This window comes from Acinonyx jubatus, chromosome E3 (assembly GCF_027475565.1).
Source record: "Acinonyx jubatus isolate Ajub_Pintada_27869175 chromosome E3, VMU_Ajub_asm_v1.0, whole genome shotgun sequence".
Taxonomy (NCBI): domain Eukaryota; kingdom Metazoa; phylum Chordata; class Mammalia; order Carnivora; family Felidae; genus Acinonyx; species Acinonyx jubatus.
In genome coordinates this window covers 25,781,564-25,787,563 of record NC_069398.1, presented here as the reverse complement: position 1 = coordinate 25,787,563, position 6,000 = coordinate 25,781,564, and the positions used below count along the sequence as shown (strand labels likewise).

Genomic DNA, 6,000 nt, shown 5'->3' with positions numbered 1-6,000 from the left:
AAAAATGGAATGCCCCTGACCTTGTCCTTAGAATCCTCACCTCCGCAGGAAGACCCGGTCCAGCAAGACTCTGAGTGGGGCTTTGCCCCTAGAAGAAGCCAACAAATTAAAAAATTGAGAACTACTCCCTGCCGAGTACCTACTACCCAGCAGGCACTGCACTAAGCATCTCCCCTGTGGCACATGTCATTCAGCCCTCCCAATCATCACACAGAGAAAGGAGTACCTTGGCTCCATATTACAGATCAGGAAGCTGAGGCCCAGAGAGGGCAATCGCCTTGGCCTAGGACATACAGTTAATGAATGTGAAGCCAGGGGTCCTACCCTAGTCACACGTAGCGGGGCAGGGCCTAGACGTGCCGGGCCAAGGCCTTCTGCTGTGGCGCGCTGCCCCCCAGTCTGCCTGGGCAAGGTTGGGGGCAGACTGGCTGTTCTGGACGGGGAAGAACGGCCCAGAGGTTGGAAGAGGGCATCCGTCAGCAACACCCCACTCGCATTATTGCTGCTCTGGATTCTGCCTGCAGAGGGCAGTAGTGAGCACACACCGGTACTCCCTCCCCACCAGGCCTCTCAGCTCCTCCAGGCCCTGGGGCACACAGGCTTCCGGCACTCTGCCCCAGGACTTGGGGGTCTGGAAAGCATTCTCCCTAGAAACCAACAGACCAGCCAGCCCCTCCTGACCAGTTTGCCCCAGCTAGACCCACTGAGGCCACGCCTTACCACCACTGCAGTTGGATGGAAGGACGGTAGGCCAGTGGGCTCAACCGGGGCTATGGAGACAGTCCCAGCCGCGCCAGGCACATGCTGTACGTCCCTAAGCGGGTCACCTCCCCTCATTGTAAAACGAGGCCAGTACAACAACAGGGTGTCAGGATGTCCCCCAGGCCTTCTGGTGATGAGGGGGATAGGGAGGTACCCCCGAGAGGGCAAAAGGCAGTGTGTGACGAAGGGGGCTTCTGTGGCCTCATTCCTCACTCCCACTCCTCTGACCAACACCGTGGGCAAGGCATTCTGGGCACCAGGGGCCCCTCTGGGATTGGCCTTGGGCTGGGCACTGTGGACCTGGCCTGCCCAGGAGAAGCTCTCTCTGATGGGCTTGTGGGCTAGACCTGCCCAGCCAAGTTTATCCTTTACCAAGTGCCCGCTGTGCGCCCAGCAGGGCCCCAAGGAGGTTGGGGGAAGACTCCGTGGGCTTTGCTGGGACCTCGAAGGTTCTCAATCTCCATCTGGCTCTCTCCATCTAGGCCAGGGGTTCCCTGGGGTTGGGGTCTGCCTGGCTCGTGTCCCTCCCAGGAGTGCCCAGCATAGCAAGGGCCCAGCACAGGGCTCGGGGCACCACTCCCTCTACTGAATGAAGATGCGCAGCTTTGGGCAGGATGAGAGGTGTGCTCCCTGATTCCGTAGGACGGCTGGTATGGTAGGGGAAGGGGGTGGCAAACGCCTGAGTCGGGGATCACAAGGAGGGCTGCCCAGGCAAGATGGGCCTTGGAGCCTCCAGCTGGATCTGCTGCGACCTTGGGCAGGCCACCGCCTTCCTTCACATCCCCGGGGACAAAGGCTGAAAGAGGTACCTGGACCGGCCACCGGAAGCCAACCTGGGCAAGGTGGGAGTGACCAGTCAGCCGACGACTTCGGTTCTCCAGCCGCCGCCGCCGCCTCCGCCGCGCAGGGCGCCGGGCCCTGCTCCAGGGTGTCTCCCCGCGCCCGCTGAGTGACCTTGACCCTGCGCCCCGGGAACCCCGCGCCCCGGCTTCCTAATCCGCCCCTGACGGGGCGCTGGGGAGGCGGAGGGGCGTCGCCGGGCAGCCAGGGGGCGCCGAGGCCGCGGGCGCCCCTCCCGCAGGCCCCCCTGGCGGCGGGCGCTGGGGCGGCGCGCGCTCTGGGCGCCGGGGGCGGGGCGGGGGCGCGGCGCTCCCCCCGCGGTGCCCAGGCCGGGGCGCGGGGCGGGCCGGGCGGGCTAATCCCGTATGTAAATGGCAGCCAATGGAGGGTGGTGTTGCGCGGGGCTGGGATTAGGGCCGGGGCGAATGGCTGGCAATCTTACTGGGATTACAGAACAAAGAGCCTCCCTGCGCTCCCGCTCTCGGCTCCGCTCCCCGCGCCGCGCCCCGCCCTCCGCCGCAGCCCGCGCCGGGGGTGGGGGCCGCCGAGCGCCAGCCCCCCGGCCGGCCCGAGAGCCCCCGCCGCGGCCCCTCCCCGGCCGGCGCCCCGCGCCCCGCGCCCCCCGCCCCCCCGCCGCGCCGCGCCGCGCCGCGCCTCCCTCCGCCGCGCCTTCCCCCATTCTCCCGGATTAATTAAGGAGGCAGCGGCAGGAGGCTGAGTCCTGGCCGCGGGCCGGGGCCGGGGCGCCGCTGGCAGGAGCGCTTGGGGATCCTCCAAGGTAGGAGAAACTTTTGCGGGGGGCGGGCGCCGAGGCCCTTCTCCCCTTCTCCTCCCACCCCCGTGGCCCCCGCCCCTCCCCCTCAAGGTGTTCCAGAATCTGGGTCCGGCTTTCGGGTGCCTTGGGAGGCACGTGACTGGGATTATAATTCGGGCCGGGGGGGGGGGGGGGGTTGGTGGCGGCGGGGAGGGCCGGCCTCCCTCACCTGCCGGGAGGGGGGTGGGAGCCGGGAACTGTCACCCCCCCCCCCGGTCCTTCCGGAGGTGGGGGGCGTCCCGGGCGGGCGGCGGGCGCCCGCAGGCTGCTGCAGTTGGCGAATGAGGTCAGTCGTGCTGCCCGCGGCGGCGGGCGCCAGTGTGGGAGCAGAGGGGGCTGGGAAGGCCGCCGGTCCCCGCCCCCCCCCCCCCCCGCCCCCCACCTCTGCCTTCCTCGGGCTGGGCCATCTCCCGGCCGGTGCCCCCCACTCGCAGGCTGAGTCCGACACAGCGAGGACTGCCCCGCACAGTGGTTCCTGTTGGGGTACCCCGGGGAGGGGGCTGGCCTGAGTGGCGGCAGCTGAACCTGTGGAGGAGGGCGGGGAAGAGTCTCAGAGGATGGCGGTGGGGGCCACAAAGCATTCAGAGGAGCAAGTTGGGGGTGCCCCGCGTGTAGGTGGTCTGTGAGTTCCCGCACACCGGCAGGGAGGCCTGTGGAGCGTCACAGGGTGCTTGATGCCCACCCCCCCCATCCTGAGTCCTTCGAAATGACGGGCCCGGTGCCTCTCCTGGGCTCCGGCCCCGGCGTGTGGCCAGGGACAGGGATGATGTCCTGGCCTGGGCCCAGGGCAGAGGGGGACGTTGCAGCTGAGAGTTCTGCCCTCCTGGACATCTGGCCATGTGACCTAACCTCCGTGGACCAGACCTGGGTGGGGGGAGGCCCCTGTGTCCCCCATCACCGCGAAGTGAGGGAACTCCGCACGCAGGGGTCTCCTTGCCAGGCAAGTGGGGGCAGTGCTGTCCTTGGATGGAGTGGGGTCCTGGTGGTGGGGGGCGTGGGACTGCCCTGGGCCTAGCAGCTGGGTGAGGGGCAGGTGTGGACCGAGGAGTGGGCACTGGCAGGGGCCTTCCCTTGCTGCTCACAGTGGAAGGAAGAGGCGGCCAGAAGCTGCTCTGACCTCGTCTGGTGGCCTCCGGGCTGGGACTGCTTGCTCCTCGGCACTGCCCGGGTCCTCGGGGCTTGGGAGGTGCCTTCCAAGCAGCCATTTATTTCAGCAGTGTCATTCCCAAAAGGAAAGGGCACTGGCATTGATTATTTATTCGGAGCAGGAGGCAGCAGTGGCTGGGAGGCTGGTGGCTGCTGGTGGGGATGGTCTGGGCGCAGGGGTGGCCAAGATGGGTGGTCAGGTGCCCATCCCAAGCCACCCACTGTGGGAGCCCAGGAGGGTTTGAGGTAGACTCTGACCTCTTCCGAACAGGAACCACTGGACCAGGGGACAGACTTGGCTCCAAGGTGAGGGGATGTCAGAACCCCCCACCTGCTTTTGGGATTTGAGAGGCTTAAGACCACACCCCATTCTGCAGCCCACTAGGAGAGTGACCTAGAAAGTTGAGGCTGTGACTCAGAGGGTCCCAGAGGACCCCAGCAGAGGAAACAAGCAAAGGTTGGAACTCTGCTGGTACATTTAAAATGTGGGAGGGGCACCTGGGTGGCTCAGTCCATTCAGCGCCAGACTCTTGATTTTGGCTCAGGGCATGATCTCGTGGTTCGTGAGTTCGAGCCCCACATGGGGCTCTGAGCTGACAGCACGGAGCTTGCTTGGGATTCTCTCCCTGTTCCTCTCTCTCTGCCCTTCCCCTGCAAATGCACTTTCTCACTCTCAAAATAAATAAAGTTTAAAAACGAAATAAATAAAATGTGGGAGACCTGGGGCTGAGGGTGGCAACCCTGGGTCTTAACGACAGCGTTGTCGGGACACGTTTAACCTACTTAAGAGGACTGTTCACCAGGTGCTAGAGGAAGGGTCGTTTATGTGCAGTGTGCTCATCGCAAATACTTTTTATCTGTTCTTGGAAGGCAGTCTCTCCCAGAGCCAGGCTCGCCTTCCGGCACAGTGGCGGATGTTAGTGTTCGATGCTTGGAGATAGTCGGAAAGGCAGACATAATGATGGGGGTCTCGGAGGCAGATGTTCTCACAGCCTGTCCCCAGCAGCCAGCGCCTGCACAGTCTGGCAGCAGTCCGGGGGGTGGTCAGAAACCCCAGGTGAGGATCTCAGGGTGACGCCATGGGGCGTTCGTCTCCTACAAGTGTGACCTTGGAGCCACAGACCGCATCGCCTGGTCCTTCCCTGTTCTGGATTCCGTCACTCATCCGTCCATCCACTGCCACCTCGACCGGTTCATTGAGTCCCTCAGTTTTCCTGAATGCCCTTTGCATGAGCTGTTCGTCTTCCCTGGAAGGTCCTTCGCATCCTTCCTCTGAGGGGGTGGGAGACTTCCTTTGGTGGCCCTGCCTAGAGGGGATACGGGTGGTAGGATTTGCCTGTTTCCTCTCCATGAAGACTACGCTGACGGTCCTCGGGCTGGAATCCCAGGGCTGGCCTTGGTGCTACCTCTGTGTCCCCCGTGGCGTCCTGTCCTTCCTCTGTCCCAACGTCGATCTCAGAGGCTCCACATCTGTCTCCCCAGGTGCCCTAAGGGCAGGGCAGGGACCGGGGCTTGCTTTTGATTCCCTGGTGCCCAGGGCTGGCACCCAAATACTTGTTGAATGGCTGCTTGAGGGAATGAATGGATGAAGTCTGGTTTCAGAGCCTTGGCCCATATTGCTAAGCCTGTTATCCCTGAGTCCCTATCTGTGGGGAGGATCCTCCCCCCCCCCCCCATGGTGAGACTCCTGAATATCCTCTGTCCTGCTTCTCAGACCTCTGGTTCTTGGCTGTCTGTGGGCGTCTCTTCAGTGCCTCACAGCCAGGTTCCCTGGGACAAGCGGGAATGTGTGCCCAGCTCCAGGGGCCTGCGGAGGCCTCAAGGGGCACCCGGGAACACGACTTTCAGGGTGAATTCACAAACACCGGGGAGCAGAGCAGGACTCGGGGCCGGCCGGGGGCTCGGAACCTTCCGGGAGGCTGTGGGGCCCGGGAGACGTGGACCCTTAGGGCAGCCGCAAGGGAATTCCCAGCAGGAATTAATTCATAAGCAGAGGTGGAGTATTGGAAGGATTGTTTTATGTGGGAGAACTGGAGAAGAAATGGAATTGGTTAGAAGCAGCAATGACATGTGTGCCCCCTCACCCCCCCCCCCCACCTCCCATCTTCGGTGGCAGGGAGACAGTGCAGACATGTGTGTAGATGTTGGGGTGTCCAGGCGGGGCCCAAGGGGAGCCAGCTCCCCCACTTGGTTCCTAGGCCCCTCATTTGCAGGCGTGTCTGGCTGGGACCCTGAGACCCTCGTGCTCGCTGGGGTAGCTACTCTGTCATTTCAGACTCAGTGCTGTGGGTTGTGGCTGATGACAGTAAGGGACTCAGAGCCCCGGGGGATGGGGGGCTGGCGCAAGGGGCTGAGCCCTTGTTCACTTTGTGGGGACTTAAGTTTGCTGAATGGGCTGGGTGGGACTGTACTTTGTCCCCACCCAGGCTGGGGATGGC

At 63.9% G+C, this 6,000-nt stretch overlaps 1 protein-coding gene across 3 annotated transcripts in view; it reads left to right on the top strand.

The window, feature by feature from the left end:
* Positions 1 to 2,222: 2,222 nt before the first annotated feature.
* The window catches only part of GTF2IRD1 (GTF2I repeat domain containing 1), a 117,070-nt gene continuing 113,292 nt past the window's right edge, over positions 2,223 to 6,000 (top strand). For all 3 annotated transcript variants that reach the window (XM_027041901.2, XM_053213670.1, XM_053213673.1), the window contains exon 1: positions 2,223 to 2,380. The gene's annotated coding sequence lies outside the window, so the exon portion shown is untranslated. The remainder of the gene's footprint in view (positions 2,381 to 6,000) is intronic.